Consider the following 22845-nt stretch of genomic DNA (forward strand, 5'->3'; position numbering starts at 1 on the left):
CAAGGAGCGCCTGGTTCTGAGGAGGGCACGGGCTTCGCATCTGCGGGGTTTGGCAAGAAGTCCTGGGGTCCCGGGTGCCCGCCAGCAGCTCCCACCCTGCAGGACCGACCCGGTGCTGATCTCGGCACTTCCACCTCCCGGGGAAGCTCAGAAAATCTTCGCGAGGCATCCCAGCTTGTCAGAGCAGGGTCTGTGTTTATATTTGGGGTGGGGGGAGGATGGGGGTACAAGGAAGAGAATTCTTTGCATTCTTGGACTGTGTAAATATTATGAGCATTGGGACCACGGAAAACGCTGAAGGTCAATAATGGGGAAAGACAGGCCTATGGGTTTTCTAAAATGCATATCCTACTTCTGATGCGGACTCACTTATATCACCTTCAGGATAATCGTAGACAAACAGTGAAGTATATAATGTGGGAACGTCATCTATTTTACAGCCAAAAGGGAACTGGCAAAAGTGAGTCGCTTTAAATGAGGAAAATTTATCCACCGCACGCCCTAGGCAGCATTTAAATGATGCTTAAGTCAGCAGTCAGTCAAATTATGTCCAGATTTATGATATTCATTTTCAAAGAAAAACTTAGAAAACTCCTCAGATGCTAAACCCCCATCTGATGTAAATGCCGGCAGTCCCAATTCAATTATTATTTTTAGTTCAACAACCCAAAACTACAACTATGGATTTTGGTTAACGCGAAGAAAATAGTGCGATCTCCTGGAAATCCCACGATGCAACTTCACTTTGAACTTGCAAACAAATATCCAGGCATAATCTGCATTAAAGTGGGTGGCGTTTCGTGCTAGAAGTATAGGGTCCAATTAAAAATAATGAGGCCTGTCTCCAGCCGCCAGACCCAATTAGAGGTAATGAGGACTGATAGCTCCTGAAATAGATTCATTTTTCTCTGATAGATGAATTGGGACAGGGGTCTTGGAAGGGGTCACTGGGATAGACCTGGCAACAAAGCATGGGTCACTCAGGCTTAAGAAGCTCTTACAGATCCAGTTATTAAATAAGGAAGTAGGAAATCCTCGGGCTCCTAAAGCACAAGAGTAACTGCAAAACGCTCCATCCATCAGCCACTTGCAATATACATATACATTGTTAGCCAAATGGAGCATCTATTTGTATTAAAAACTTTTTAATAACGACCATAGCATTTAAGTGACTAAAGAATACTAAAGAAACATATAGCCAGCTTCCTTCATGTAGGTATGTACATACTTTAATTGGAGTAATTTTAGATTCACAGAAAAGTCGCCAAGATGGTACAGAGAATCGTGGGTACCCTTCACTCAGCTTCCCCCACCATTAAATAAACATCTTATATAACTGTGATATAATTGTGAGACAGTAAGTCACAACAAGGAAATGACATTAGCCGTTTCTCTTGACTAGGAGTCCCGACTTGATTTGGAGTCCATCAGTTTTTCCAGCAATATCTATTTTTGGTTCCAGGATCCCATCCAGGATATCGACAGCGCTGCCTGAAATTACCTTGTTCATTTATCCATTTACTTTGTTAGCATCGGCCTTCTCTCGGATAAATTCCACGAGAGCAAAGACCACGCCTGTCCTGTCTGCCCACAGCCGTATTTTTTGCCAGCGCTGAACTTTGATCAAAATGTGGGATCCTAGAAACCAAAGCTTACTATACTACAGGTGTGTAGAAGTTTCATTGGCAAGGTCCCAGCACAGTTGTGGTATGTAATTGACACATGATGTACGTACTTGGATTGTTTTTAAGGAGGGGGACAGGCACTGGCAAGTACTTAATGAATATTTCTTAGATGAATGAAAGAAAAGAACTCTGAGATGGGGTTCTTTACTTCATTCAGTGAAGGCAGATACTAAAAAATCTATACGTACACACCACCCCCTCCCCTCATTCATGACCCATCTGAACAGCTGCACTTATGCTGTAAAATGATTCTAAAGCAGGCTTAAGGCATAAAGAAAAGGCCAGCTCACAATCCCTAAGGAATCCAAAATTCATCTGAATCACCTTTGAAGGGACTGATTGATCTGTCCAGTCTATACTTTCTTTGGAAAGGCTCTCTTGCTTTCTTTTCTCCCTTCCAAGTTCAAGGCAACCCTACCCAAAGCAGGGCCCAGCATTCTCTTCTACAATTGGGTAGATAGTAAATATTTTAGGCACCAGCTTTATAGCTTCTGTGGCAGCCACTCAGTTCTGCTGTTGCGGTTTGCAAGCCGCACAGACAATACATAAACGAATGAACACGGCTGTGTTTCAATAAAACTTTATTTATAAAAACCAGTGTCAGGCCCAATTGGGCCCACAGGCTGTAGTTTTCTGGCTGCTGACCTAAGTCATACCTGCCCACATAGACTGCACATACATGCACATCATAAGATGGTATATAGAAAAGAACAGGTGCAAACTGAACACGACATCCAATAAAACTGTGCACATGAGGTTTTCTAAATACACTGATTTGTAAAACAAAACAAAACATTGCGATGAGAAGTGGTATAGAATAACTTAAGAACAAAAGCTCAAGAGCCAGTTCTGCCAAATCCTAGCCCTATGACTTGCTCTGTAACCCCTAGGCACTTTGGAAAGATCAAGTTAACATGTATACTTCTCAGTTTACACAAGCTGAGCAGCTTTAAAGCTCCAGATAGCTCGACTGGCAAACTCCAGCTGCAGCATTTGGAGATGGAGGTGTTCACTACCTCAAATGGGTGTCAATGCCACTGAGCCACAGAGGAGTACGGGACAAAGCCACAGGGATAGCACAGAGCAGACACTCAACAAATGCTTGCTATGATTTGGGTATTAGACAAGATTTTTAAACTGAGTTGAGTTTTACAAGAAAGCACTTTGATGCATAGCGGGCACCTTTTTACTTTTAGACAATTGCAGGGTTTAGAACCACTCTCTGCTTGAACACAAAGGAAGGGTCCCCTTGTCATGGATTCACAAAACCCTGTAGCCTGTGCTTGGAAGAAGAGAATCCAAGATGGTGAGACAGGGTGGAGAAAGAAGAACGCAGCGGGATGTAATCCAGAAATACACACATTGCCAGGGTCCTGAGCAACAGGGGAAACAATGGAGCCACTCACCTAGTGAAAGAGGAGAACACCTGGACAGGTAGGGACAGAGGAGCTGGGCAGCCCTAAGGAGTCTAACTAGCCTCTTTTCTAAGGCAGAGGCTGCTGTGTGCTGATGGAGCCACAGGCAGCCAGCCCCACACAAATGCCTCCTGGGCAGGGCCTTTACCAAGAATGAAGAATAGTCACCAAGGATGAAATCATCTCGTGTAAGCCTTAAAGACCTAAGAACTGAGGCTCTCTCAGGTAAGGGCGATAGATTTAGAAAGCTACAGAAATCAGCATTAACTCACCACCTACCACCGGTTCCTTGAGCAAGATTTTTTTTTTTAATTTTTAATTTTTTTTTTAAATACCAAAAAACACCAAACAAACGTAAACATTCTAACTTTTGATCATTCCATTCTACGTATATAATCAGTAATTCACGATATCATCACATAGTTGCATATTCATCATCATGATCATTACTTGGAACATTTGCATCTATTCAGAAAAAGAAATAAAAAGAAAACAGAAAAAAAATTCATACATACCATACTCCCCCACCCCTCCCCTTCACCGATCACCAGCATTTCAATCTAAATTTAACATTTGTTCCCCCTATTATTCATCTTTATTCCATATGTTTTACTCCTCTGTTGACAAGGTAGATAAAAGGAGCATCAGATACAAGGTTTTCACAATCACACAGTCACATTGTGAAAGCTATATCATTATACAATCATCATCAAGAAACATGGCTACTGGAACACAGCTCTACATTTTCAGGCAGTTCCCTCCAGTCTCTCCATTACATCTTGACTAACAAGGTGATACCTATTTAATAGATAAGAATAACCTCCAGGATAACCTCTCGATTCTGTTTGGAATCTCTCAGCCATTGATGCCTTATTTCATCTCATTTCATGCTTCCCCTTTTGGTCGAGAAGTTTTTCTCAATCCCCTGATGCCGAGTCTCAGCTCATTCTAGGGGTTTTCTCAATTCCTTGATGCCGAGTCCTTGAGCAAGATTTTTAACTCTAATATAATGACAGCTTTGATAGCTGTGTAAGACAAGTATTGAAGAGGTTTTGTATTTTACCAAAAATGTCTCAATCAATAAGAAGAAAAGTTTTCAATCAAGTGTCATGGAATGTATTTTCCAAAGGTGGTCACAATAGTATTGCCAATCTCGCTTGCTTTCCAAGACCCCGCCATTCCCCAAAAGGCAGAATCTCATTCCCTCCCTTGGATCTGGGTGGCCTTGGGACTCCCTTGTAACCAGTAGGATGTGCCGTGTGACCTCTGAGCTAGAGCAAAGGTGTAGCCTCCATCAGGCAGTCCGCCATGATGTGAGGAAGCCCAGCTACCTGGAGAGGCCAGGTGGGGGCATGCTGGTTGGCAGGCCTAGTTCTCCAGCCCCCTACCTCCCACCTACCCCCAGCCTGGGACCCAGAAATGAGACTGAGCCAGTCTTTGGATGACTTGAGCCCAGCTATTGACCTTTCCCAGCTCTGAGTCTTCCTGGCTGAGGCCACAGACATCAAGAAGCAAAGGCAAGCTGTCTCCACTGTGTTTTTTTTTTTTCTGAATTCCTTACCCATAGAATCTGGGAGCATAATAAAAGGTTTTTGTTTTTACACCAGCAAGTTTGGGGTGGTTCGTTCCTCAGCCGTAGTGGCTGGAACAAGGACTATACTCTCCACGGACTTCCATGAACTGAATCCCAGGTCTGACCATTACTTCCCATGTCCTATAGAGTACAGTGGCTTTCAGGTGTGCTGCCCTCTCCAAACCAGCAGGTGACCCTCTGTCACTCTGCTATCTCAGGTCTGAGACCAGCAATATCACTTGAACAGTTCGAAATGTACACTTTCAAGCCCCATCTCAGACTTACTGAACCTGAATCTGCATTTTTAACCAGGTCCGCAACTGGCCTAGATACGCTATAAGGTTTGGGAGACAGGGCTGTCTAGAATATCCCTGAGTTTGATGCCAAAAGTTGAGTTGAATGCTTATTTGTTCCAAAAACTAATTGTTCCTATTGCACTGTTATGTAATTAATTCATTTCAATATCAACCTGATTAAACCCAGTGCATGGTCATCTGTCAATAGAGCCTTCAAAGAGAATGTGGTCCGTGGGTTAGTTTTCATTAAGTTAGGTAAGAGGATAAAAATCTAGGAGGATCCTACTTCAAATTGCTGTGTGTCATGTGGTTCTTGTACCACAGAAATTGGCCCTGGGATCTACAGACATTTTATTATTGGCATGGTTAAAACAAGAACCCTACTTGGCTTGATCCCTAGCACATACACATATGGGAAAGAAAAAAAGGCAAAAAAGATAACATACACACGCTATGCCCTACTTCAGGAGATTTGTACGTGGGTGTGCGTTTTAAGTTAGAATACTCAGGGTTGGACTGTGTGGCAGAACCTGTGGACTTGGGAACCCCAAACCCAGGCAGAGCCTCTTCCCCCCCTCCACCCCTTCTATTTAATGGCTCAAAATTTAATATACCTCTGGAGAGGATGCGGAGAAAAAGGCACACTTATCCACTGTTGGTGGGAATGTCAAATGGTGCAACCACTGTGGAAGGTAGTTTGGCGGTTCCTCAAAAAGCTGAATATAGAATTGCCATACGACCCAGCAATACCATTGCTAGGTATCTACTCAAAGGACTTAAGGGCAAAGACACAAACGGACATTTGCACACCAATGTTTATAGCAGCGTTATTTACAATTGCAAAGAGATGGAAACAGCCAAAATGTCCATCAACAGAAGAATGGCTAAACAAACTGTGATATATACATACGATGGAATATTATGCAGCTTTAAGACAAGATAAACTTATGAAGCATGTAATAACATGGATGGACCTAGAGAATATTATGCTGAGCGAGTCCAGCCAAAAACTAAAGGACAAATACTGTATGGTCCCACTGATGTGAACGGACATTCGAGAAGAAACTTGAAATATGTCATTGGTAACAGAGTTCAGCAGGAGTTAGAAACAGGGTAAGATAATGGTTAATTGGAGCTGAAGGGATACAGACTGTGCAACAGGACTAGATACAAAAACTCAAAAATGGACAGCACAATAATACCTAATTGTAAAGTAATCATGTTAAAACACTGAATGAAGCCACATCTGAGCTATAGGGTTTTTTTTTTTACTATTACTACTACTTTTATTTCTTTTCTCTATATTAACATTTTGTATCTTTTTCTGTTGTGTTGCTAGTTCCTCTAAACCGATGCAAATGTACTAAGAAACGATGATCATGCATCTATGTGATGATGTTAAGAATTACTGAGTGCATATGTAGAATGGTATGATTTCTAAATGTTGTGTTAATTTTTTTTTTCTTTCCGTTAATAAAAAAAAAAATTTAATATACCTGATTTTCCAGGCTAGGCAAAGCCACATGGCACAGTTCCAGCCGGTAAGCTGCAAGTAGAAGCTCCTGGGTGGGGCTGCCAGGGAAACTGAGCAAGGCAGAGCTAACTTATGTAGAGATCTTTCACTTTTGCAAGTTTAAAAACTTTAAGGTTTTTAAACCTTAAACGTGTTTAGGACATCACATCTGGGTTTCTGGTAATGGCTTCATAGTATTCCAGGTATAGACCCACTTTCTTCAGCCCTGCTGTCCTCCTGGTGAAAGATATGGAAGTGGTCTCCAGCTCAGCACCACCTCAAGCAATGCCACGAAGATCATTGTCATGTGTGTTCTCTTCTGGGCCGGTACAGAAGTTCCTCAGGAGTGTCCTCCCCATAGCAAGTCTGCTGGGGCATACGGCATGTGCTTATATAGTTTTATTTTGTTCTACAAAAAAAAATTTTTTTTTTTTTTTAAGCAGCTCTGCATCCAGTTTGCTCTCCCTTCTACACTGCATTGCAGGTCCTGCTTTCCCTGGATCATTGCTGCTACTTGGTATTTTTAGGCTTTGCAGTCTTTGCCAGGGTAGTGAGTGTAGAGTGGTATTTGTTATTATTTTTTTACTGTAAATGTTCATGAGATTGTAGAGAATGATAAATCACAGATGCTTATTAGCCAGAGATTTCTTATCCTGGAAGTTGCCCAGTTATAAGTACTTGATCCATTTTTTCCCCCTCTACTGGGTTTCTTCTCTTTTCTATTGGCTTATATTTTCTTATCCACCTATATTTAGCCCTATAGCTACAGAAGGATATGTATATAGAGAAAGAGTAAGCTAGAGAGAGAGAATATTGGGGTGGAAGGTGAGAGGGGGTGGAAGAGACCTAGACAAAGACCAATTTTCCAGATATATTCTGAGACTTGAACATCTCATTGATCTTTCATGTTGCATAGACCTTCTTTGACTGTCATCTGTCTATTGTTCATGGTATATTTAGTTGAACATAAATCCTTATTTTTCACACAGACAAATTCATCCTTTTTGCCCTAAATTTGTACTTTTTGGGTCTTAAGAAATTTTCCCCAATATCCTCCAATATTATATATTACTTTATGTTTCTTATTAACATTATAGCTTGCCTTTTACATGTAGGTCTTAACCCTCCTAGAGTTTATCTTTGTATATAGTATGAGATAAGCATCTAATTTGTCCCCCCCACACACACAGGGAGAAGCAGATTGCCCAACACCACATTCTAAATAACACCTCCTTTTCTCCCTGCTTTGTAGAAGTATCTTCAGCCATATACATGAGTCCATTTCTGAGCCTCTAATCTGCTCTACTGAACCATTTGTTCAGGAGGTAATACCACTAGTATGTCTTCAGAGTATCAATACCTGCAAGAAGTCACCTATCTTTGCTTTCCCTTTTTCGAGATTGACTGAGCTACCCAGGAACTTTCCATTATTCTATACAGTTTTAATATTTTCAGGTTTCCTCAAAAAAACCCTGCTGTAGTATTAGAATTCCATCAACTGTACAAGTTAATTTAATGACAACTGGTGTATTTATAACATTAGATTATCCTGTCCGTGAACGTGATCTCTCTCCTTTTATTCCTGTCTTCTTTTCAGACTTTTCAAAGTTAAACTTTTCCCCAGTCTTTTCCATTCTTTGTTTGGCTGATTCCCACTTACTTTGTAGCCATTGTTGCTATTGGGGTGCTGTGTACATAAAATAGTTTTTTAAACCCTGGTTTGTTGTCTTATCAGCCAAAGGTGTACGAACACCTTACCCCTTTCTCCTCTACCTCTCTACCCTTCCAAGACCCTTCTCCATCAGGACTCCAGACTCTTATTGTTCTACTGCTCAGAACAGAGAGAATCCAATAAAAGCAGTATTGTTGATTTAACATTTGATTTCTTGAAACCACAACAAAGAATGATTGCATGCAACTCTGTACAACCAGGATAGGTTTTTTTTTTTTAATAAAGAAACAGACAATGGGTCTACACTCCTACCCAGAGCACACGAGGCTGCCCTTGGGAGTCAATTCCCAGCTCCGAGGGAGCTGTCCTCTTACAATTTGTCTGGCTTAAGGCCAGTCACTTTTGTGACATGAAAGCCTTAAGAGTAGGGAAAAAGGAGAAGGGGGGAGTCTTTGTATTTTCCAAGGCTGAGGCCTAAAAGAATGTTCTACTATTTACAGTCAATCTTGACTCATCTCGCTAGAAGAGGCAGACAGACAGAGTGGACCATCCAAAAATCTTTTCAGCATACATGCAGAATGCAATCAGCTAACAACCATGTGTTCATTCCAGCCTCCTACACTTGCAGCCAACAGCCCTTGGCTCCCACCTGCTTCTCAGCTGCCTCAGCTCCAGCTGTATGGGGATGAGCCCAAGATGACCTAGAGCTGGGAGGGCGTTTCTAAATAGGGCTGTTTTCGGGGAAAGGGAGTGGGGTACGGTCTGTTATGGTTTATGAGTGACAGTGAACCATTCTAAGAGTTCATGTTTGCTATGGTCGTTTGCAGGAAGTTAAGCTCAGCCTACGAGCTACCTTGCTTTTTGTCCTCCTTAGATAATTGTGATTAGAGCAGTTATGAGCAGGCAATTCCGAGGGGCAGCTTGGTTAACATTTATGGGGATAGCAGATGGGAGATATGCTCTGGTGTTCACTGTCATCATGTACATTTATAGCCTGGAAAGCCCTTTAAGCTTGGTGTACTCACCAGATAGATGAGTGGAAAAATAATACCCTAAATAAGTGAACCTCTCGACCAGAGCTTCCCAGTAAAACTTACTACTGAAGGAGAAGGTTTCTATCCGTGCTATCCAAGAAGGCAGTCCCAAGGGGATCTACTGAACACTTGAAATGGGGCTATTGAAGAACTGAAATTTAAATTTATTTTAATTCATCTAGTTTTAAGTTTAAATGACCCCACATGGCTGCATCGACTTGCAAGTCTAGACAAATTCAGTTATAAAAAGACAGTTTCCTTCCCTTGCCAGTCTCACAATAGACTCTCAACTAGGGATGACTTTGTCTTCCCAAGCCCCATGGGATGTTGAGCAATATCTGGCAGTATTTCAGGTCGTGACTTTGGAGGAAGCAGGAAGAGGTAGAGCTACTGGCATCTGGTGGGTGGAAGCCAGGGATGCTGAACACCCTACTGCACACAAAACAGCCCCTCACCAATAAAGAATTATCCACCCCAGATAGCAATAGTGCTGAGGTTGACAGCCCAGCCATAGGTCTTTTTCATGACAAGTGAAGGTTTTCCTAGTTTTTGCACTTGTTATGTTCATTTCCCCAATTTTCTAAGAGCAGTTTAATTGAGATATATTTACACAGCCTATGATCCATTCAGAGCGTACAGTGCATGGGTCACAGTCTATTCACAGAGTTGTGTGCTCATCACCACAATCATTTTTTTTTGCATGGGCAGGCACCGGGAATTGAATCCAGGTCTCCGGCATGGCAGGTGAAAACCCTGCCACCGAGCTACCATTGCACCAGCCCAGAGTCAGTTTTAGAACAGTTTCATTTTTCCAAAAAAAAAAAAACCAGACCAAAAACCCTACACTCCTTATACCTCTTTACTGGCTTTGCATGTGTGATACCTCAGTGACAATCGATGAAAGGACACTAAAATATTACTGTTAGCTATACTCCATAGCTTACATTAGATGCATATTGTTCTAGTTTGCTAGCTGCCAGAATGCAATATACCAGAAACGGAATGGCTTTTAAAAAGGGAAGTTTAATCAGATGCTAGTTTACAGTTCTAAGGCTGAGAAAATGTCCCAATTAGAACAAGACTATAGAAATGTCCAATCTAAGGCATCCAGGGAAAGATACCTTGGTTCAAGAAGGCTGATGAAGTTCAGGGTTTCTCTCTCAAGTGAGAGGGCACATGGTGAACACAGTCAGGGTTTCTCTCTCATCTGGAGGGACACAAGATGAACACGGCATCAGCTGCTAGCTTTCTCTCCTGGCTTCCAGTTTCCTGAAGCTCCCCGGGAGGTGTTTTCCTTCTTCATCTCCAAAGGTCTCTGGCTTATGGACTCTCTACTTTGTGGTCCTGCAGCATTCTCTGCTCTCTCTGAATCTCCCCTTCTCCCAAATGTTTCCTCTTTTATAGGACTCCAATAAACCAGTCAAGACCCACCCACATGGGTGGAGACATGTCATCCCCTAATCCAGTTTAACAACCACTCTTGACTAAATCACATCATCCAGGGAGATGATCTGATGACAGTTTCAAACATACAGTATTGAATAGGGATTATTCTACCTTTATGAAATGGGATTTTGATTAAAACATGGCTTTTCTAGGGGGCATACTTCCTTTCAAACCAGCACACATTTTCCCACATACCGCCCTATTGTTAACACCTTGTAACATCGATGCACATTTGTTCTAGTTCTGAAAGAACATTCTTATGTTTATACTATCAGCCCCAGCCATGATCCAACCACAGAGTTTACCATGTTATACAGCCCCATGTTTTACCCTCTAGCTTTCCTTCTAGTGCCATGCACAATGCTGAACTTCCCCCTTTCAATCACATTCAAGCACGTAATTCAGCGCCGTTAATTGCCCTCACAGTAGTGTGCAGCCACGGCCTCCATCCATCTCTAGGCATTCCCAATCAACCTAATTAGAAACTCTGCACAAATTAAGCTTCAGTTCCCCATTCTCTACCCTCATTCTACCTCCTGGTAATCTATGTTCTAGATTAATTCTATGAGTTTAATTATAATCAGATCATATCAGCAAGATCATATATTTATCCCTTTGTTTCTGGCTTGTTTCATTCAACATAACATCCTCTGGACCCATCCATGTTATCATGCAGTACCAGGACGTCATTCCCTCTTCCAGCTGAATAGCCCATTGTACGTACGTACCACATTTTGCTTATCCATTCATCAACTGATGGATACTTGGGTTGCTTCCATCTTTTGGCGATTGTGAATAATGCTGCTATGAACATTGGTGTGCAAATGTCTGTTTACATCCCCGCTCTCAGGTCTCCTGGGTATACACCTCATAGCAGGATTGCTGGGTCCTGTGGCAGTTTTAAATATACCTAGTTTCCCGAGGAAAGCCAAACTGTGCTCCACAGAGGCTACACCATTTTACATTCCCACCGGCAGTTAATGACTGTTCCTATTTCCCCACATCCTCTAACACTTGTAGTTTGGGTTGTTTGTGTTTTTTAATAGTGGCCGTTCTGGTTGGTATGAAATGTTACCTCGTTGTGGTTTTGATTTGCATTTCCCTGATAGTTGGTGATACTGAGCATCTTTTCATGTGCTCTTCAGCCTTTTGTATTTCTTCTTTAAAAATAGAGACAGGCTTTATCCAAAGAACGTGACTTGCCTCAGTCCATGTTACTTATGCCATTGATAACGGTGACACTAATAATTCTGAACACACGGCTCTGGCCCAGTACCAAAGAGATGGCTGGAATAAAGACCAGTGGCAGAACTGCAGAAAGATCCTGAGACACTTACAAGTATCCACGTGCTCCGGGAAGGTAACCAGCTGATCTGCCAGAGAGGGCATCGATGCTAGCACTCAGTCGGCCCAATGCTGTCACAAGCCTCTGGGTTCAGAGAAAAGCAAGAAAACTGGGTGACGGCGACTGAACACAAAACAAAGCAGTTATGACATGTAGACATAGACATTCAGGCTATGTCTAATAAATACACTTATTTTGCTCTGAGCATGATCGAGACGTGTAGACAAATGCATGACCTTAAAAGGTTCCTTCTGTTGTTGAACTATAATCCAATAGCCTCTCTTGGATAACGATTATATAACAATACCGGAAGGAAAAAAAAAAGTCAATGCCTGTGTTTGCTGGATGTTTTGCTCTGTTTCACTGATATCTATCCCTGACAAATACCACACTGCCTTAGTTAACCTACCCCTATTACAAATCTTAAAATGGGGTACAGTCCAATACTAGTGGTCAAATGAGGGTAGGGTAAAGGATGTGGGACATTTGGGGTTTCTTCCCCTCCCCATTTCTTTTTCTAGAGTAATGCAAGTGTTCTAAAAACAATCACGGTGACGAATGTACAACTATGCGATGACACTGAACTGCTGATTGTCTACCCTGGATGTGTTGTACGGTATGTGAATATATCTCAGTAAAACTATGTTAAAAACATCCATTTGATAAAAAGGTTCTCTGGAGAGAGGAACCCTAAAAAAGGCCAAGAGAACAGTGTTAATTTCTCAGGCTTCCACTCCCCCCCCCCAATTTATTCTCTTGACTGGTAAGTTTTCTCAACCATTACATCTGAAATCAAACCAGAGATAAGGAAGAAAACTTACTTGGGTATATGTAGAGGTAGCTCATGAACCTAAATTGCCATTGAAATGACTAATCTTACTTTAAAGATTTAAAAAATGATCACTTAAAAGTTAAATGTAAATTGTTTAAGAAAACAGCCTTCCCCGATTATTTCAGGTTTCCTACTGGCTGGTCCTTACTGTAAAGGGATCTGTATTCAAGACCGCGTGTGAAAGTGTGCCACCCTCCTTCCAACAGCAAGCACATCCTGAAGTTTTCAGTTGCTAGCTCGGCCAAATGACAGTTTAAAGACCAGGGGCATTGTCCCTGCAAGGCCTTTTCGTTTCAGGTACAGATTAAATTCCCAAGGCTACCAATCCCCTCCGCGCCCCCCCCCCCCCCCCCCCGCATTCCCGGCAGCCCCTGACAACTTTCTTCCAAAGAATCGGGAACAGCAGTTTTGGTAATGAATTCTCCGCTAGGCGCATCTGCCGAATTCCCACAGCGTGCCCCTCGGTGGGGTCTCTCTTTAAACAACTTCTAACGGAATTTAGAAGCGTTTAAAGTTAAACACACCGAAATCGCACTTTTGCATACGTGCCTCACAGCTTCCAAAGAGCACGCTACAGGATTTCACTTGTGCTAGGTGGTACAGACACAGGCATTCTCAGGGACATGCATGTCCCTAATAATTCAGGCACTAGGACCGCCACTGCGCTCTGAGCCTGAGTTATGGAGCCTTTTTTGTCCGTTACACCCATGCATGTAATCAGCGATTGTTCCTATTGTAAATCCCAGATTTGCCATCTGTATGCGCCAAAGGGCTGGGCAATTGTTAATACCCGGTCCCTATGGGATTAATCTGCAATTTCACACTAAATGATTTTTAAGTATAATTTGTTACAATGATACAACATTTAGAAACGTCTAAAACAAACAGCTGGGATTGTTACGTTGCCATAAGAAGCAGGAAGGGTCCGATGTGTGCTGGATTTGAACACGTTTGTGTTACTGATCTATATTTCACTTGAGATGCAATAAGGAATATAGAAAATATAAAAACAACAAAAACCCTCTAGATCCAGAACTTTAGGAGGAAGTTTTTTGTTTTTTTTTTTTTTTTTTTTAAGTAAAAAATGCTCTTTTTTGTTCTGGGGAACAAGATCTGAGCACGCAGTGGTGGTAAGACCAAAGGCACATGATCTGAGCCATTCTTCAAAGATCACTCCAAGTGGTTTGGTATATGTAGGGAAAAGCCATTTGCAATAAAAAGTTTGAGGTTAGATTCTCTGTTGAAGGACAAACTATTTTTATCCCCCTCTCTTTTTAAATGTCTTAGTTGATTACACAAAAGGCATTACTTCTATCATAAGCTAAAGCCCTATGAATTTCAGCCTCTATCCCAAGAGTATCATTATTTGCAATCAAGACAAACCGAATACGGAGATAATTCCATCTTTCCAATGAAGAATGAAACCTTTGCGTTAAATTTAAAGTTTTACTTTCCTGAACTTTAGGTGGGTGCCAACATTCCTTCTTATGGATTAGATGGTTGAGATGTTCGAACCAGTCAGATGACGAGATTAAAAAATGTCATGTCCAGTTTGCTCAGCTCTTGCAAACCATAACCTATATCAGGAGCTAAGTATACAACTCTATGGGGCCAAAGAGTATGGAGTAGCAGCAATTCCCTGGGTTGTAGCTGCATTCTTAGCAGTGGGACCCGACTTATGCTAGCCTACGTTTGATAAGGCATGCATAAAATGTCCTGCCCATGGGAAACCACTTGGCACAGGAAAGTGGAAGGGAGGGGGGGCCCCTGACACCTTCTGGTGAACAGGTAAGATGCACCCTATCAGAGGAATTTCTTCCCCTAAAAAGGTACAGTAAGGCCCACCTCAGAGTCTCATAAGGACTGAGCAAGACGTACAGACACACGGCACATCATCAGGCAAAGGAAACTGTCATAAAGGAAGATCAGCATCAGTTATTGACCTTTTTCATTTTTTAACTTTTTTATTGTATAGTATAACATATACAAAGCAAAGCAACAAAAAAGCAATAGTTTGAAGCACCCTTCAACAAGTAGTTATAGGACAGATCCCCAAGTTTGTCATGGGCTACCATACGATCCTCTCAGTTTTTTCCTTCTAATTGCTACAGAACACATAAAAAAACTTTACCACCACAATACTTTTTTCTTCTTTTGTGAAAAACATATATACAAAAAAATTTCAAAAGCACAGCACCACAATTAGTTGTAGAACATATTTCAGAGTTTGACATGAGTTACAATTTCACGATCTTAGATGTTTATTTCTAGCTGCTCTAAAATACTGAAGACTAAGAGGTATCAATTTAATGATCCAGTATTCATAATCATTTGCTAAATCCTATCTTCTCCGTATAGCTCCACCATCACCTTTTATGTTTCCGTCCTTCTCTTTAGGGATGTCTGGGCTATGGCCATTCTAAGTTTTTCATATTGGAAGGGTCTATCACTTATATGAGGTACAGAGATGGAACCATCTGATGTTCTGGAGAGGCTGGGCTAGGTTTCAGGACTTATCTGGACCAGGGACCCATCTGGAGGTTGTAGGTTTCCAGAAAGTTATTCTAGTGCCTGGAACCCTTGTGGAATCTTGTATATTGCCCTAGGTGTTCTTTAGGATTGGCTGGAATGGTCCTGGTTGGGGTTGGCAGGTTCTGATTGGTAGCAAGGTCTACCTGAAGCTTGTTAGTGACAACTTTCTGACAGCTACCATAGGACAGTGGTTGTGCTGAATCTTGGAGGAGGTAGTAGGATATCATAAAGGTACAAAGATATTACAGTAATCACTTCTCAGACCTGTCCATGGGATTGACATCCATTAAGTAAGATGTATGACAATTAAAAGCAGCAGTTCCTCCAAAAATACATTTCCCGAAAGGAAGCTCACACACATTCTCTTGGTCAATGTCCTAAAACCAGGAAAATCCTGAATACACCCACGCAAAGGACACACCAAGAGCTCACAACTACACAGATGGTCCAGACACACAGCAGTTATACATCATCAGAAATAAAATGAAAACCCACATTTAGAAAGAGTGGGTAAAAAGAGTGAAGGATCAAAACTCACTTCTTACATATAAACCAGCTGTCACAAACTAGAACATGAAAACAGACCAGGCTGGATGACACATCTCCTAAAGAAATACGCTCTCTCAACTTGTTCTCAAAACATACATCCCTCCTAGTCCCCTTTTGGATAGCAACAGGGTCACGCACAAAAAAACAACAAGAATTGAGAACATTTTACTTCCCTCCTCGCTCTATTTTAAGAGCAGCAAGAGCCCATGGCCAAAGACAAGTGACCAGGCCTTGGGGTTGGGCCATAAAGAGTGACAGGTCCCATGGCAAACTGGAGATGGCACGATCACCCTCTAATCAGGGCCAGCTGCCCCAGGTCCCAGTTGATGGCTACCCAGTATGCTTGTGAGTCCGGCATGGCCAGCTTGTCAGATTTTTTCAAGAAAAGCTGGAAATCCCAACTTAAAGGATTAAAAAGTACTGGCATCCAACTCAAAAGTCTTAGAAGCTAGGTCAGGAGCCAAACAAAGTCCATCTAAGGCTGATCGTGGCTTGGAAACCACCTGGTTCAAGATCTCCAATTCAAAAACAGGAATAAAAACAACAGAAAAAGGCATGCCAGGCAAATGGAATGGAGGAATTATGGGCAGTCACAGTTCTAATAATGCAGACTCAGATAAGATGTGGAATTGTGTGTAAATTGCATCTGTAACAAGTTTAAAGGCTAGAGCAACGCTCCATGCACAAGATGGGAAAGTAACCATGAGAGACACACAAAGGGGCCAGATTAAATAAGTTACAGAATTCAGAGGTAAGATAGCCTTTCCCCAACCAGTGATGGCCAATTTTTCCCCTAATGGAAAAATCGAGGATAAGGGCTTAGATCAAGTGAAATTATGGATTCCAGGCAGAAGACAAGGATCCTGAATATTTTAAAATATATGTCAGGATTGTCTTCAGAGAGCATCAGCTAAATTCTCCCAGGGTGCCAGGGAGAGACTGTGCCAACCCTTTCAGGTCACTGGTGAACTGGTTAGTAAGTATAAACCTACTTGGTTTAAAAGGTTGAGAGAGCTTCACCTGGAAGCATAGCCCTTGTTTGCTGAGCACCTATTATGTGTCAGGTGTTCTCTCTAAGCCTCGTGCAGTCCTGAAAGTCAGGTGTTGATATTCCCATTTTAGGGATGGGTAAACAGAGGTGTCAGAAATCCATCCCAAAGCCACAGAGCTGCAGACAAGCTGTGCTGAGACTTGAAAGCCCTCCTTTCAGAGGGTGTCTCACCACATTTAAGGAAGTTGCCAAGGAGGTTAGGGAATGGGCGGTTCTGAATAAATACTGATCAATATAGACTTACTAGGTTAAGATGACATGGATTGTTCGCTTTCCAAAAATAAAATATGCTCAAGGTTAAAATTATGCCAGACAATTTGATGGGTCTTGGATGATTCAGAAGACCCCTTAGAATTTCAAGGCCCTATGAATATCATTTAGCATTATAATCAGTTAGCACCAATCAAGAGGAAGGCAGGTGGAGGAGTTTTGTAAAAATTAGTATAGGAGCCTGCTTTAGTCAATTTGCATTGTCTTCTTAGACTGAAGCCAAATAGCAAAGATAACAATTCATGAGGTTCAGGTGCTGTCATTATAATGATACCCAACTGATATCCATCTAGCATTAGTCGATGTTTTTCCTCAAAGCATTTTTGCATACTTCCACATACTGCAATTAGATATAAATATAATGTTTGTTAAAGCAGCAGAAATGTTTGTCCACTTCAACAGAAGTTTTGCTATTTATGTACATGGATTTTACATAAAAGTTGAAGGATGAGTCATAGAACATCACAGAATTTCGGCCTTGGAAATCTAACTTGTGATTTGTGACTCCCTCTTACTTCTGTAGAGCCTTTCCATCAACAGTTCAGTCGAGGGGTATTTTCTACTATCAGAATACCTGTGCTAGCCTGGGATGGCTTTAGTGGTTAGAAAAGGTTTTCCTTATACCGATCTAAAATAAGCCCCAGAATTTATAATCCAGTCATCCTGACTCTTTTATAGACTGAGAGGAAAAGGCCTTTATTTTTATTCTTTCAGTCCTCAAAAGAAAAAAAAAAATCTCAAAAGAAGCCATAACAAAACCTTTTCATAAAGGAATGCATGAACATAATAACAAAAAAAAAAAAAAAAAGAAAGAAAAAACAAAAAGCACAACCGGGGGGGGAAAAAAGGTCTAAATGAGGTTATAAAGAAAGAAATTGAAAACAAAAGATCCTGAAGTTTGCTCTTGTGTATTGGTAAGTCACATTCTTTAAATACATTTAATTTTATTAGCTCCTCGCAACCTTTCTGAGAAGTAGGACTGGACAAGACTTAACTGGACCTGGGAAGGAGGGCAGTAGGCTATCAGAAAGTTACAAAGACGCTTTAGTATTCCCTTCCTGGAAACATCTGAGGGTTTAGCATCCCTTAATTAAATAAGATGTATGACAACAATTATAAGCGGCAGTTCTCTACAAATGCACTCCCAAAGAGAACGATAATACACATCAGTCATGCCTAACAGGAGCAAAGAAGATCTGTGTACTTCCATGGTGTCCCACAGAAAAAAAAAAAAACAAAAAAACCCTGTTTTCAGAAGCTGTCTTTAGGCATTAAAGACTAGATTTACAGTGTGACGGAACTGTACATCTTATGAAGCCCAAATAAGAAAATACATTCAAAGGTAGCCTGAACTTCGGAGAGTACCAGATAAACTTTCCATTGAGAACTTTCTTCTAAGAAAGCGCTACTGAACTAGTTTTCAGCAATTGAAAAAGCAAGGGAAAAAAAAAAAGCTGTAAATCCCCAGAGTACCTACTGTCTGCCAGCCACAGGACAGGGTGCTGTGGTCACAAAGGGGTCGCTGTAGAAGTTCATCTTCTATGGTTCACTGGGCTCGTCAGTGCTCAGGGTGGAAGGAAAAGAAGTATTTACTGCTACAGATTACGTATTCCTGACCCAGACCCTCTTCCCTCCTCACCACCAGGAAATTAGAACAATAAGTAACAGAGAAATCAAAAACCAAAGAGGAAAAGAAATAGACGAGACCTGTAATAATCATTGAGCTGCTTCTTGGTCACATTAAACTTTAAACAAATTGAAGTTTGGAGCTTGCCAAGTGAGTTAATAGTTTTCAGTCCTTCAGTGCCAACACTACACCTACACAAGGCATAGGAGAAGTCAGTTTTCCCATATTTAACTGCTGGTTTTAAGCTCATCATTAACATCGTGAAAATATATTTCACAGGCATCTGAGGCCTGAAGGAAAAACGCTCATAACTCTACCGCTAGACAATCAAAATCTCAGACACCCGCGCCAAAATTATTTTCTACTACAAAAGATCGGAGAGTAAAGCAGAGAAGCCACACACCTATTGCTTCTGTCCCCTTTTGCAAGAGTTCCTGGGTAACTGGAACTCTGGAGAATTAGTTTTACATCGAGTCTTGCTGAAGTGTGGCTGGGAAGGACAGCTTAGCTACATTTGCAAAATCAGGATCAACTGAAGGCTCAGAAGCCTCTCCCGCCGCCAACCACCTTAAAGCTCTGGAAACAGGTGAAATTCATATATTTTCATTTAAAAAAGAAAACATGTTATTGGCGAGCATTATGGCTCTAATTGCAATACAGGTGTCCCCAAATTGCTCGGTATATATATAGACATTTGTTAAGCTATAAGCAGTCCCAGGCCGTTTCTTTTTATAGCTCTAATTTCATCTCCAGGTGACTCCTACAATTCAGCAGGTTTGAGAAATAACTTACATTTATAAAAGAGAAATAAACATTAATATAACAAATCAAAGAAGGGTTTCCACTAAGCTGCTTGGGGAGGCATTTGAGTGGTAATATTTTCACCAGCCAATCTTTTTTTTTTTTTTGTATGCTGTGGTCACATTTCATTCTTTTTCCAGTGAGTATCCTGTTATTGCAGCACCATTTGTTGAATATTTTGTTTGTTTGGGAAATGTAGGGCTGGGAATCGAACCCGGGTCTCCAGCGTGGCAGGCAAGAATTCTACCATTAGAACTACCCTCGCACCCCACCTCCCCACCAGCCAATATTGAAGCAAAAAAACTGAAAAACTCAATTCTTTGATAAAATGCCCAGCACAGTGCCCAGCCAGAACTCCACAGAGCAGACAAGTACTAAAGGAAAAGGGGAATTTCAAGAACATTCTGAATTTCTAATTTTATTTTCATCTTTTAATGTAGAGTCTTTGCTTTTCTTTCCCATAGTAGATGAATCTATAGGACTTACAAACTTGATGTTTTTTATTTTAAAAGTTTTACTGAATCCACCAGTTTTCTGAAGATTTTTTTTCCCCAAATCACTCCAAAGATATAAAATTATACTTTAATAAAAAGGACTGTTATCTCAAAATGAGGTTGTCAAGTTATCCTTGTTTCCTTACAACTCCAGTGTTAACAAAAATAAACAGTTTGAATCCTTACTTTTTTTTTTTATAGTTTAGGTGTATTTTACTGGTTTCCTTGAATGCTTACAATTTAACCTTTGAATTAATTACAGGCCATATAGGGATAGTCAAAACAATATAAACTATGTAAACTGCCTTTGTAACCAGCCAAGATATGAATTTTAAATATGCAGGTGGCAGAGAGATGAAAACTGAGAAAACTCCACTAGGATAACTTAATATTTGCAAACTAGAAATTTTCCCCTAGAGAATGCAAACTGATCTATTTACTTCTGCTAGAAGAGAGAGGCAAGGGCGCCCAGGTGCTGCAAGAAAACCAGTCAGGAAGGCCATGGACCCCCGCCAAGGTCACAGCCCACTTGAATAAAACTGAAATTGTGGCACACCCAGCCCCGGGAGGCTTGAACACCCTGGTTAGAAAGGTTCCAAAGCACAGGTGCGGACACAGGTGGGCCCCTGCCCGCTGCCGGGTAAATAACGTGAGGCCAGCCTCAAGAAGCACCGGGTGCCCGAGGCTGACTTGGCCAAGACCACGTAGACTTGAGTTGCAGGTGGGCACCATCTCTGCAGCTGATTTGGCTCGGGTTAGGAATCCCGACTCTTCTGCTACTTCCTGGCCGTGCGCCCTCGGCTCTCAGAACCTCAGTTTCCCCCCATGCAAAAAAAAAGGGGGGGGGGGACCATCCGGTCTCATCGGGGACCGGTGTGCCGCGTAAACGAGAATGAGGCCAAGATGAAGAAATAAAGGGGCCCATGACTGTTACTATTGTGATCATGGTCAATGGCTCCAACCGAGCCAGGGCGCTGCAAATGCAAACTGTGCCAGGGGAACCAGCCTGAGGCAGGTCCCCTAAGGGAGCCGGGGCTGGCCGAGGACAACTTGGTCGGCGCCCGGCCCCTCCCGCCTTCCCCGTCGCCCGCGGTCCGCGCCACCTTTCCCGCGGCGGGCGGCGGGCGGGGCGGAGCGGCGGCGCGGCGCGGGCCGGGCGGCGGGGAAGGCGGGAGGGCGCGCGCACCGGCGGGTCACAGCCCCCAACGGCTGGGCTCGCAGCGCCGAACCCCGAGCGCTGCAGCCTCCGCCGCGCTCGCTCCCGGCGGGCTCACCCTCCGCGCGGGGCAGGGGGCGCAGCGCGGCCCCGCCCGCGCGCCTCACCACCGCCCCGGGCCCAGGTCCCCTCCCCCCACCCCCGCGGCCCGGGCAGGTGGAAGTGCCCGGCATCAGGGCTCCGCACCCCGCAACCCCCTCCCGCCGGGGGCGGGTCGGCGCGGCCGTAACTTTCTTAAAGAGACAGGTGCTCGGCATCTGAGTCTACCTGGAGCCCGGACCCTGCCTCCCGGCCGGTGCCCGCTTAGGAGAAGGGAAGGGGTTGCAACAGACCTCTCCGCTCACCCACCTCCTTTTCCCCCGGGCGAGCGACGGATTGCAAATTTTAATACACCCAGCATCCTTTTGCAACTTAATTCTTTTGGCCTAAATCACCCCCCCCACCCCTTAATGCTCCTCAACGCATGCTCGTGGACATGCAGTTGCAGCCACCGTTGGCAAAAGTTTGCAGAGGGAGTCCCTGCCCCTGCCCCTGCCCCCTTTGCTTCCCCACCCCACCCCGGGACCACGGGGCGTGCAAGGCTCGCTGCTGCTGGGAAACGCCCGCTGCAATCCCCTTGACCCTGCCCTGTAACTGACCCTTGGGGAAAAAGCCCCCTGCACGGGCTACTGCGCATGCTCCGTGCTGGACAGCTCCAGAGAGGGAAATTTAAAAACGGTTCGAGCCGCGACAGCGGCCAAATTGCGGAACGCGAGGGGTGAGCGCGAGGGAGCCCCCCTCCGGACCCCGCCCGCGCCAGGAGCCTCGCAGCGGCGGCCCGGCGAGGATCGGCTCCAGGTACCGCTTTGCAGGGTCTGCTTTGCTCCCTCCTCCCGGGCAGGGTCCTGCATTGCGTTTCCAGGGCCGAGACCCGGGGCGCGTGGGCTCCCCTGCCTCCCTCTGCTCCCCTTTTCTCCATCCCGGAATCCGTGAATGACTTTTGGAGAGGTTTCTACGTTCGTTTCATGCCTGGAGTTTGAGAAACTTAGGGAAGCTTGAAGATTTATTTTTAAGGATGTGTGCGCGTGCGTGCATGTGTGTGTGAGTTTGCAGGGGACAGTGGGGATTGAATCGGTTTTCCGGCAAGGATATGTGGCATTTCTGAAGGCATTTCCAGGGTAATAGCCATGCGGGTGTTTTTTCCCTTTGCAAGTGGAAATATTGGCTCTCCTAGAGAAACCTACGTTATGCACCAAGCTGCCCCTTTCTTTTATTTCTTATTTTCATAGTGGTCATAACTGAACTGCGGTTGAAAATATAACACTTGGAAGGGAATAAAGTTTTTATGTGTCCTATTATGCAAGTCCACATTTCCCAATCCTTGACTTCTGATTCTAGAGTTTTCTCCCTGCCATTCTCCCAATAATTCCAAAGAACTTAGAATTCCATTCCCTTCTCTTCATTTGCAGCCTGCTAAAACCCTATAGAATCGCCCTGGGAAGGTGAACTATGACG

Source organism: Tamandua tetradactyla, chromosome 5, assembly GCF_023851605.1.
Source record: "Tamandua tetradactyla isolate mTamTet1 chromosome 5, mTamTet1.pri, whole genome shotgun sequence".
NCBI lineage: Eukaryota > Metazoa > Chordata > Mammalia > Pilosa > Myrmecophagidae > Tamandua > Tamandua tetradactyla.